This window comes from Scatophagus argus, chromosome 6, assembly GCF_020382885.2.
Source record: "Scatophagus argus isolate fScaArg1 chromosome 6, fScaArg1.pri, whole genome shotgun sequence".
Lineage (NCBI taxonomy): Eukaryota > Metazoa > Chordata > Actinopteri > Scatophagidae > Scatophagus > Scatophagus argus.
In genome coordinates, this window is record NC_058498.1 from 16,969,426 (window position 1) to 16,981,853 (window position 12,428).

Genomic DNA, 12,428 nt, shown 5'->3' on the forward strand with positions numbered 1-12,428 from the left:
TCCTCCATCCCTCCTTTGTTCAGAGTTTGTGTTTGTTTGAGGGGCTTTCCTCACCTTGAACTCTTTCTGTAGATAAGTAGGCTTAACCAACCACAGGCAGGGTGAGGCTCAGAAACTGCCATGTTGTTGGCCTCTCTGGCACAAAACTCAGCCCTTGAGATGTGATTTATATGCTCAGAGAAAGTCTTGTTGCTACTCAATTAAAGATGAGAGGCAGGAGCTGCTTGTCTCAGTTTGTTTACAGTTTGTGGTCACATTCTGTTGTCATAATGTCATGCCAGTATTAGCAAGTGGGCTATTTTATTGGGTTTTCACATTTACCCTTGTCATGTGGTTTCCCTCAGAGTGAAAGTACAGTGAAAATCTTCTGTGTGTCTGGGAGGAACAATTATCAGGAAACCTGACTGAAGTTGTATGACTTAAAGAGAGAAGCCTCCTTGTAAAAAGCCACTAAGTCCTCAGTTCTGCTTGACTTGCGCTCAACCCCCCTAACTCTTGGAAAGATGGGAGTCAAACATTCCAGCCTGTACATCTCCCTGCTTGGCAATCTCTTTACAATTAAAAGACAAATTTGTCCCAGAATCCTTCCCTGGGAGTTCTATTTGTCTTGTATCAGGGTTAAGAAAATAGTCTCTTGTCTTTGCCTCAGCATTGGTCAGGGTCAGGAGAGGGTGGGGGCTGGGACAGGAGGCCATGCATTCATCCACAGGTCATTGTTACTGTAGAAGGCAGCATGGGGATGGTCACAATGGAGATCTCTCACTGGGAGTTTGTTCACAGTGAGAGATCTGCAGAATATCCTTTTTCTACAAAGCTGTGGGGGTGAATGTGGAAATTTCAGCTACCTGTTGCATGAAACAGCTCAGGCATTATGCATGCTGCTGGCCTGCCACCCTCAGGGGAACGAGAGTGCAGGCTGCTGATGGAGACTTGGCTGTGGATCCGAAAAGCACATCTGGTACAGGTTGTGTGGACTTTCTTTTTCTTAAAAGTGCAGATGTATTGCTTTAAAAGAAAAACCTTTCCATTATAGATGTATAAAAAATACTAAAAAATAGAGCTGAGGGGAATTTTGACTTTTCCTTTGGGGGTGTATTCTAGCTGGTTCAGTTGCTAAGCTGTTCATGGACACAGAAGACCTGCATGAAAGTGAACAGAGCTACAGCAGCAAAGATATCAGTGCCTGTAAAATAGAAACCTGTAGGAAGAACAGAACCACATTCAACTATTTGTTCTGCGAAGAGGTTATGTAATGAGACCCAAATGCATGATGTATGCGTAGGCAGGAGCACTGAGCTGTGGCCTGGCTCCTGTTGACATTGGCCGTGTTCGTCAGAATTTGTCTACAGTAACGGATCTGAGCCTGTTTCAGGCGTCTCACCTCTTCTTCTGTCTTTTCCATATTCTTTAGTCACTCAACAACTCAGTGTTATGCTGTGCTTTGCCTACCCACACATGTAATATAACAGACTTGAAACAAACAACGGTGAAAAACATAAAAGGTAATATGCAATAAAGATTTGTGAAAGAAAGTCAGTGACACGAAGCAGAGCCTAAAGCCTGGAACAAACAATCTGACTTGCCTCTACATTAGCCCACACCACATGGACCTTTTTTGGCAGAAGCTGATGTCTGTTGACTCATTGACTTGCATCTTGCCAGCAATTCATACTTTCCTCCCACTCTCATTTCATTTCTACAGCAAATCAGGCCACTAACCAGGTGAGAAAATCAGGAATAAAACTTGCTTTGATTTCAGTACCCTAAAATTGAAAACCTTTGTGACATCTTCTGCTGGTCGCAACCATCTAGCTAGCTAGCTAGCCAACCAACAGTATTCTTTTTATGTTATTAGTGATATTTACACAGTTATTAACCATCAATAATTTACTCACCAAAGAAATTGCATCTGGGAATGGGAGAATGTGGAATTGACTTCCAACAGGGCAAAAGACTAAAGAAACAAGAGTATTAAATGTCGCAAAGCAATAAGACAGGCTAGCCTATCTAAAACACTTTATAGATCAAATGAAATTGAGTAGAATAGCAACATCACTAATAATTTCTTATTGTGCAGAATAACTGCATTAGTACAAAAGTATGGTAGGTCAAAGTTGAACCAGGAAATCAGTCTGTAAACACTGATGAATGTTTGCAAGTGATAGTTTGGGTAATAATTTTACCATTCCCCTTTGCTGTCTCTCAAATATTGTAAACTGTATACCTCTAACCCAAACCTATATGGAGTCTAAAGATTGTCTCCGCAGATCACAAACCAAGAGCAGGGGGCTTCATGTAACATAACAACATTTTCTCAGAATTATTATTATTATTTTCTATGAAATCTTTCTTCAGATAGGACCAATAAAGTTAAAATATTAGATCACATAAATAAATACATTCAGTCAGACAAATATTGTCACATACACCAAAAACAAACATCAAACACTAAACTAGACTAAAAAGTCTTTGTTTGTGACCCAGCATTCAGCCCATCTCTGCTCACAGCTCATGGAAAAACAAAGTGCTGCGCTGTTCCAGAATGGACAGACTGTCTGCAGACGTCTGTTCCAGTGGTGAAGGGCATGATGATGATGATGATGATGATGATGACAGTTATGCAGACGAGAGCTTTGTACATCCCTCTCTCCGGAGAACCATCGAGGAGCAGAGATGGGCTCGCCTCGACTGCTCTGGCCATAGACTGAAGACCCTGTCTGGAATGCAATCTGCCTGCCATCTGCAGGCCTCCACAGCTCTGTTTGATATTCAAACAAACACCTGTCAAAAGTCCATGTCTCATCTCACACAGCTCTTGGAAATTGGCAAAAATCTCAACTTCTTCCTCACACCAAAAACAGAGGGGAAGAAGGGCAAATGTGGGTTTTATTCCAACCATCTGTGCATGTGTTAAATATAGATTTTTATGGAAGACTCAAAGGACTAGTTCTACTTTCCACTAAAACGTCAAAGAATAATAGGCCTTTCACGGTGCTGCATTCATTGAGGTGTTTGCACAATAAATTATTTCAAATTCTATTTGTTTTGGTTTTTTTTCCTAACATCAGGTGGCACTGCTGATTGAACTGTGGGTGTGCTGTCACAGAGTAATGATGCCAAGAGCTTTAGAGGATGTGCTCAGATAGAGGAATAGTCATGGAGCCTTTGTACAAAGTCTTCACCCCACCCCCACCCCCCTTCACTCCCTGTTGCTGTTTTCTACAGCTCCCTCTCTTTCTGCCTCACTCATATTGAGATGAAGGCTCTGCTGTAGGATGACTGGGTGCTGCTTGGCAGCCATCCAGGCCCCACATCTGCCTGACTGCTGTTCCCCCAACAGTATTGGTTCAGTTGTCAGCCCATTTCAGGGTCTGTCTCAAGGTCTGCAGATGTGTTTCTCAGAGCAACAATGATGGACTCTAGTGTGAGTGACTAATGGCGCGGAGACATCTCTGAAGGCATTGAGGAATGGATTCATCCAGTGTCATCCATCACACTGACTGTCAGTGCCAATATAAATGCCTGATGGAAAGCACACACTCACCTTTGAAACCAATTCAGTCACTCCACAAAACTGAGGGCAAAATCTGCAGTGAATCACAAGACAAAGTATGCATGCAACATTTGAGAGGGAAAGACACTATGTTCCACCTAGATTTTGAGAAGAAAACGCCACAAGTTCAAGGTGAGTAAGAAGAATACTTATTCCGGTCAAAGACATAAACTCATTTAGACAAGAATACGACATCATCAAGGCCACCTGGTTTTCCCATGTCAGTGACTGTGGCCCATGCAGACCATCTGTGGAGGCCATATAACTTTAGCTCTCCTCATGTTTTCACTTCGAAGGATTTTATGGTGTGCTTCTTGCATCTGCCATCAGTAAGGTTCAGAAAGCTGTACTCTCCGATGAGTCATCTCAGCAGCAATCCGACTTCGAATTTAACCTTGAATTAGTCACATTTAGGTTTATCATAAAAAGCAATGGCATTTAAAACAGCATTCATTATTTCTCAACACTGAGTCATGAATAAAGGCTATTCAAGTCTCCAGTTTACCTCATGTTCCTGTCATCCAGAGATTGGGGATACTGGATGCATGAATCTCTGTGAATGAATGTCATGTCCAGAATACCTTATTTAGTTATTTAGTTATTTATTTTTTGAGAGGAATTCTAAAATGTTGCAAGACTAATCTAAAGAATAGAATGGTGATGCAGAAAAGAAGCGCAACCAAATGCATTTTTGGGACAATAAACTGAGTGCCTGGTTTTATGTAAAGATGTTCTAACTAGTGAGTGGGAGAGAGACAGAGAGACAGAGGGAGAGAGGAAGAGAAAGGTAAAAAGGAACAAGGAACTGACAATTAGGGACAACTAATCACCGAGTGTGTAGCCAAGCGCATCCCCCCACGCTGGTGCCAGCGCTTGCACTGTGCTTGAACCTGTGCTGAATGCCAACGGCAGATAATTATAAACCCGCAGGGCAGGCCTCCTCTGTGCAGAGGGAGGGATGGAGCCTCAGCCAAGCCTGAACTCCTGACCCTCTTCACACACCAAGCGTCTGTTGTGGGCTTCGGGAGGTGCAAGATGGGTCACAGCAAGCCGTGAGGCAACTGGGAGAGAACGAGAGAGAGAGGGGGAGAGAGTGAGAGAAGGGTGGTAGAGGGAAGTGGGTAGAATGAAGGGGGGGAAGGGTGAGGGACACAGATCGGAATGGGTGAGGTGGGGGATGGGGGATTAGAGAGGGGAGGTGCTCACTGGAGGGTCACTTTTTTGTTGGTAGTCTTTGGTGAGTCCTCCTGACCAATCAGAGGGAAGACAGAACCACTTGACAAATCAGAGAGAAACCCTCAATAAGAGAAATCCCTTTTGTTATGCCTGTTTGGTTATCTCCTCTCACTTTATCAGCATTCATTAGGTGGGGAAATGTGGTTTGCCCAACTCCTTTGTATACAAAGAGAAGCCTTTGTTTGAACTAGATCATCTTTTAAGGTTTTCTTAACTTATCATTAGATTGTCACACATTGTCAACAGTTTATTGTTTAAATCCTTGATTTTAGCAGTGCTGATCTTGCTTGTTGTTGCTCCATTAAACAGTTAAGTGATCAAATTCTCAAACTGTTAGCAATTTATATGCACATGTATAAATATCTGAATTGCAGTATTGGGAAAGTTATTTAGAGACTGTAATTAATTACTCTTTACACATTGATTGAAAAACTACTTAAATTACTTTATTAATTACTCAACAGAAAAAAAGCGATGTTACATTACTTGTGGCTTTACTTTTGTTCATCAGCCCACATTTGTCAATGGGATCTTAAAATAACTTGTAACGATGTAATTGTCAATAACTTTTTATTGTAATGCTCATGTGACTGCCACACAGTCACATGAGCATGAGCACCACAGTGCATACATATAGTTTTTAATTTGTCAGGTTTGATCTACTTTTATGTACTTATTTGTATGTTTTCTAGCTTCTTCGTCTAAATGTTGGCAAAATAATTAATTATGATTATCTGTGACCCAAATCTGAAAAAATTCTTAATGAAAATAAAGAAATCGCAAGGTCAATGTCACTGTGCTATGATATAACAGAGAAAATACTTATAATAATAAAAAAAAAACCTACAAAAATCTCCATTAGGTTTCCAGTCTTCATTTTCTCGTCTTCTCTGTGAAGTCAGAAATGTTGACGGACCACCTCAGCTCATCTGGCCTCCTGCTCTCATCATGAAGATCTCTCTTGCTTTGCACTTTGCCAATTTCCCATGATTGAATGTAATTGGGACCAGATAACCCCCCACCCCCACCTCCCTCTCTCTCCTCAGCAGTCTTTGATCACTTCTGACCTGGCTCCAGCTCAGCTCTGACAAACTGGTAACCATTTCTTGGGTGGTTTGTGATTGCTAGCAGACAGACAGAGTTATATATTGAGTATTGATGTGAGAGCCTCACTGTCCAACATGGTGTTGTGAATATTAGCTCGCTATACTCTTTTGGAATGTGAAGGTTTGTGCTGTCTTACAGGCAAAGATTTTGTGCAACTGTGCAGTGTGAGGTGTTCATGTATGTGTGCGTGCATTTCATGAGTGACTGTCTTGAGGGAACAGAACAAGATGTGCGCAAAGATTCCCAAATTTGATTCAGGAGATTTGTAAATCCTGTGCAAATTACTGTTGCCTCTTTCTTTCCTCCCCACCGTACTTCTCTTTGAAACTCGTCTTCTGAGGCAATCTCTCCCAGATGGAGAATATTAGATGTAATCGTTTCCATTTGCCGGCTCTTTTACTCTCACTGCGAGGTGACTTGCTGTCTCCCTCCGACATCTCCTCACAATGGACAATTACAAAGCACTCATCAATCACTTTCAGCCAAGAACTTTGACACCCAAAATCTGGTAGAAATCAGCTCATTTGATAACCTAGAGAACTCTACAAATCTGTTCATACGTATGATAGCTTAAAATTTTCTTCATTGTGTGGCCTTCTCTGTGCTTTTCTGTGCAACATTTCAAAATTGTCAAGCACTCAATACATTTTTTCATAAGAGATTCACTTATAGTGTACAGCTCATACATACTGGGAGATTTGCCTCTGTTTGCCACAGTTTAACGCATCAACTTTGTCAAGACGATCGGCTCAGCTTTAAAGACAGCCTCGTGCTTACAGCCATTCTGCTGAGTTTGAAATGTCTTTCAGCCATATGGAAAAGCAGGGAGACTGACATGTGGACTCAGGGGAGTCCACCTCACAGACTTTATACATTTTTTTCTCTATTTACCTATATCTCAATACCTTTGAACACACTCCTCCTTCTCCCTATTCTTTCCTCCTCTTGCATAAACGCCAGCTTTTCTCCTCTCCCATCAAGCCTCAGCTCCGATCATCCCTCTCTCTCTCTCTCTCTCTCTCTCTTTCTCTCTCCTCCCTCTGTCTCTCATTCACTGAGACAGACAATAAAGCAAGCTTTTCCGTGGCTGACCCACAATTCACCCCTACCTCCACACCGTCCCAAACCACAGCCAGGGGGTGAGTTATGGCCCCGGATCCAATGCGGTGCAGGACAGTCCTGGATCCTGAGCCAGATTTGGGTCCCGCAGGGCCTTTGGCCCCATGGCCGGTCTACTCTGCTCTAGTGATGGGGTCACACAGACTCCAGACTTGTACACAGCACTCACATCACAGTCTCATCGAAGGAAATTCCTATGGATTTGGGAGGTATAAAGGATACTAGATTGAAGGAAAAAAGAGAAGAAAGTTGAAATGAAGGAAAGAGGAAATCCTGTTTCTCTGATAGAGACCTGCAATTGCACTCAGGCTTTCAAACGCGTCTTGAGAGAGAAGTAGAGCAATTTTTGACATGTGTCTGTTTTTAGGCACGTGCTCTTTTCTGCTTTTCTCACGACCCTCATTTGACACAGCCACATCACTGACCTTTGGATCTGTCATTTGGCAAGCAGAAATTATAGTTCATGTGAATCAGATGTTACAGAGAGGAAACTGAGTGCTCCTTTGCTGCCTGGCAGCTAAGCCAAAAGGAGGAGCACCTGTTTCCAAATAAATCTTCAGATAAAAATGATATACTGTAGCACAATCATACGTCTGGAAATGTGGAAATCTGATTCCTTACGCACACATACTGATGTTTTACTCCCATGTGAATTCTTCATCTATTGCCCCAAGCTCCAATGTTGAGTTCCCATTTAGCACTCCCCTTGTCTTAAGTAAATCCCAGAATTCAGGATTTAAAGCAGAGCCCAGAGTCACATGTCTCTTCAGCCGCCTTCATCCCAGAGAGGCTACAGAGTATTTTGACCCTGGGGTCCCAGGGTTGAGGTGGAGGCCCAGACAGCTCTCACTGGTGGAACCATGAACCGTGTCAGGTCATGTCAGCTCTCTGTTCCGCTCCCCTTACTTGAATGTAAATAAAGCCAGTCTGACTTGGTTCCACACCACCAGTACTATTCACTCTCCTCTGTAGGTCCAATGGATGGTCTTGTGGACAAAAACAATTAGGGTAATTAATATCCTTGCTAAATAGCTGCACAGGCCTGTAACATGCTAATGCTAGTGACTTAATAAAGTCAGTTACACAGCGATATCTAGCTTAAGTTTGCTGTCATTAGCCACCAAAAGCTAATGGTTATACAAGACAGTAAAGGCAGCAGTAAAACTCCTGAGTGTATTTAATAGAACAACTGTTTTTATTGCTTCTTAATTCAACTAGTAGATTTGTAGGTTTGCTTTTAGATACAACAATCAAAAGAGCACGGTTTAGCATTGCACCTCTGTAACAGTTTAGAACTTATGATGGACAGTTTTTAAAAGCATCAAAACTGAAGCAGAACCAGACGTGTCACTCTTTTCATACCACACATTCATATTCCTTGTCAAAACCTGATGCCCACGTTACTCAAAATGCAACTCAACTACATTTGAATTGGATTTGAGTGTTTTGTGGAATATATTTTATCATGCATCAGGGTTGAAATGTATGCAGAGTAGTGGCTAAAATAGCCTGGAGCTTATAGGGTTCCAGAGGTCTGAGAAGCTCACTTCTTTCCAACTTCACACTTCCCAATTTTTTTTCATTTTCAACCTTGTGGTCTTCAGTGTCATCAGTTTGACTTTCTGCAGCTTCTTCTGGAGCCACAATAAGCCTTTGGTAACTTTCACATGTTCAATAGCACTCCCCAACACTTGTAAGCACACTTAGATGTGTAAAATGGCCACTGTTCTCCTTAACATTCAAGTTATTTAGTGTCTTGTTTTCAAACTATATTGTGATCAGGATCCATGAGGCCATTTCTCAAAGTAAACAAAATCCAATTCATGCTTTGCTCCTTTTCCAAGAATAACCGAATTCAACTGGGCTTCTCAAAGTGGGGAAAGAGAGGAGAGACCTGGTCCCAAGAGTTCATAAATTGTCAAGGCAGACCGAGTTTAAGAAGGGAATTGAGTGCAGGCAGAAGCTCCCTTAAAGAGTCTAGTGGTCTCTGTTTCTCCCAGAGTTTAACCCTATCACCTTTTCTCATTGGCCGCGCTTTTATTCAATAGGCTGATTTATTGGAGTTCACGAGGGAGAAAAACAAGCAGAGCACAGCCATCAGCCTTGCCTGTGATAAATGACCCACACTGCTGTCTTCATCTCGTGTGGGACCTCCAGTTCCAGTGGTTGAGAAGTGGTGAGTGTGTGTACATGTATGTATGTGTGTGTGTGTAAACTTGGGTCATGTTTGCATTACTTTTTGCAGACAATGTGCTGATGAAAGAGGAACAAATAGCTGATAACCTGAAGAAAGATGTCATGGAAATGTCTTCTTTAGTGACAGAAATTGGAGCAAATGATCATTTTATGCCTGTGAAAATCATAGGACAAATTCACATCAGCACACACCACAAATATTTTGATACAAATCTTTTCAGTGTCTTTAACTACAAATTTATGATTGTCTCTTTTTCTCTGTCTCACCAGGGTCCCCCCCATCCCCAGTCCTGCCCCTGGCTGCCCCAATGCAACACAGCCCCTCTTCTCCCCAAATGAAATTCTTTGGAAAGTCATTTTATATCACCCTTTGACTGTGCATTGAACTGTAAAACCACCCCATTGGAAACAAAATAAAAGGATAGGAGAGGGAGCAAAGGGGGGGATGGGGCAAGGAGGAGAATTATAATTCTTTGCAGGCCTTTGGTATTAACCCAAACACCAGAGCTGTCAGCAGTTCAGAGAGGGAGGTGCGAGGGGCAAACATTCAGTGTTAATTGGCACTTTGTAAGCTCTGAGCCTTCCTTTTGTGAAGGAAGTGGAAGAGAGAGTGAGTGAGCAAGAGGGGGGAGTAGGAGAGGGAGAGGAGTGGTCAGCAGAGGGGGGTGAGACAGAGAGAGAGAGAGAGAGAGAGAGAGAGAGTTCTTGTAGGTTTGTTGGGCCTTGTTGAGGGTGTTTACGGTTCACTTCTTATCCTTTGTTAATTGGGCTTTCTCTCCCCCAATGAAAAAAGAAGAATTCATGTAACCCCCAGCCTGCCACCCATGCTCCCAGTGACTCTCCCCATCAGCCTGATCAGAAAGGGAGGGATAAATGACAAGAACATAACAAAAGGATTGTCCCATGAACATCATTAAACTCATACAAACACTAAAATCTCTCTGTATCACTCTGTATTTAATCTTGTAAAACACAACTGAAACAGTTCTGGTTGTGTTAACTATCGCTTTTGATGTCTGTTTGGAAAAGTAACAGCTGTTAAATAATTCGCTGCAGCCATTTTTTTATTCAATAGTTCGCTTCTGCCATGTGAATGAATATTTTGACCTTTTTCCTCCGCGTTGACACAGAAGAGCAGACCATTAGTTACAGGAAGTAAAAACAGCCCAGCTCTCCTCTTTGTGGATCCTATCCTTCCGCCAATGTGTTTGGAGCTATCTGAAATAATTAAAGAGGAAGAGATTGGCAGAGAGAGAGAGAGAGAGAGAGAGAGAGGGATGGGAAGACACCTGTCTGAAAGAGAGAGAGGAAGGGGTGTTGTTGGCATGAAGCTGGTGCTCTCTGCTTCACAGCACCTCTGGCCTCTTTCTGTCTTTCCTTCTCTCTCCCACTGACTGATGTAAATAATAATAGTGCCAGTACTGAAAGGACACAGGTGTCAACCATTGTACTGCTCTGAATGGACCTGGGGAAAGGAGGTCAGGGGTCACAGGGCCACCTCAGCCACCTCTCACACCCACAGTTTTTATTCACACTGACGCTCCTTTTCATAGGTTTTCACCCCTCCGCCCCTCCACCTCCCCATCTCTCTCGCTCACTCTCTCCTTTTGTTATCATAGCTCAATGTTTTGTGAAAACTGTTCAGAGGTCATGCACAAACTCAGTGTTCAGGAAGCTTAGCATTCTTTTCAGAATTAATTGGCTCTCAAAACTACACAGATCAATGGCTAGTTTCAACCCGGAGAGCTGATGAATGAAGGAAATTTAATTTTAGATGAGTGACAATTTGCTAAATTTTCACTACATATGAGTCTTACTTAGTTTGTTTGATTCAGTAACATTCTATTACAAGCTACTAAACTACTCACATGCATCACAACCGTATGCTCTAATGCAGTAAGTACGTCGACTACAGCTTCAAAATGATTCAATCATCTCCAACATGATGTACAGAATGTTGGCAAAACCTTTTAAAGTCTGAAATTGGGTAAAACGTACTTCTGACCGAGAGTTAAAACAAGAAAATTTATTCCCCTGTTTGTTATTTAAACACATAGCTGGACACTGCAGGCTAGCTTAGCTTAGCATACAGTCTGGAAACAGGAAAATGGCTAACCTGGCTCTGTGCAAAGGTAACAAAATCTGCCCGCCAGCACCGCCAAAGCTCACTTAGCTAATATGGTATATCTCATGTGTTTACATTCTTACAAAAACAAAACTGTGAGAACATTTCTTTGCCAGTTTACCTCTGGCATTGTGCTGGACATTCTTAGCTCATGTACAGACATGAGAGGACAAATAAAATTACAGTACGTTTTTAAAATCATATTTTGTGGGTATGAAATTCCTTTCAGTCTTACTGCTTTCAGTGCATCTGCTACTGAAGGTCTGACATGTCACCTGTGTGTCACCTCTGGATTGTGGTTTCCTTCGCTGTCCCCACAGCCACCTTCACACAGGCAGCTCTCGAGTCCCATTCTTAACAGTCGTACATCCATTCCCGAGCCAGTGAGCATGCATGACAAGATACATGTGTGTGCAACAAGGGCGTTCTTTTCTGTAGCGCTCAAGGCCGTCCTTTGTGCTCAAATGAGCAGGACGAGAGAGAATCATAAATTGGGACTGGTGGATGATGGTTGAGTACGAGCACCGGACTATTGCCATGGATAGGTGACTATTTATGGTCTGTAACGTGACATTTCTGCTGCATCAGCAAACGTTGAGTGCAAACATAAAACCGAGGACAGACTGTATGCTATACGGAAAAAAGATTATAGACTTATTTTACATGTCATTTGATTTTACAACTGTATCACATGTACAGATTGTCTTACTTATCTGTCCACACAGACATTAAATAATATGCAGAATTCAACCTCTATTACAAACCTCTGTAAATGAGAATCCAGTTGGCCAATCAGTCTGCAACCTTTCAAGTTTTATGTGTAGTCAGTAAACCAACCAGCCTCAGCTCTGGTCTTGGCCTTGTCTGTTTGCGGTCATAATGAAAATGTTTGATCTTGATATAGAGCCCAGTCTAAAACCCTGGGCAAAACCTCCATGATACTGAACCAACAGAATAGTTATTAGAATTTACAGCATGCACAACAATGGGTAGTAAGAAAGACAAAATAAATACATCCACTGATGTGTGTGTGTTGTGGGTGGATGCTCCTCAGCCTATAAGATCCATGCTTGGTGGAGATGTAGATGCTAG